Genomic DNA, 356 nt, shown 5'->3' with positions numbered 1-356 from the left:
TGCATGAAATGTTCCCTTGGTATCTCTAATTTTCTTGAAGAGATCTCTAGTCTTTCCCATTCTGTTGTTTTCCTCTATTTCTTTGCATTGATCACTGAAGAAGGCTTTCTTATCTCTTCTTGCTATTCTTTGGAACTCGGCATTCAGATGCTTATACCTTTCCTTTTCTCCTTTGCTTTTTGCTTCTCTTCTTTTCACAGCTATTTGTAAGGCCTCCTCTACAGCCATTTTGCTTTTTTTGCATTTCTTTTCCATGGGGTTGGTCTTGATCCCTGTCTCTTGTACAATGTCACGAACCTCCGTCCATAGTTCATCAGGCACTCTATCTATCAGATCTTGTCCCTTAAATCTATTTC

This window comes from Bison bison, unplaced genomic scaffold (genome assembly GCF_000754665.1).
Source record: "Bison bison bison isolate TAMUID 2011002044 unplaced genomic scaffold, Bison_UMD1.0 scf7180017864327, whole genome shotgun sequence".
Lineage (NCBI taxonomy): Eukaryota > Metazoa > Chordata > Mammalia > Artiodactyla > Bovidae > Bison > Bison bison.
Note: the sequence above shows the minus strand (reverse complement) of the source record.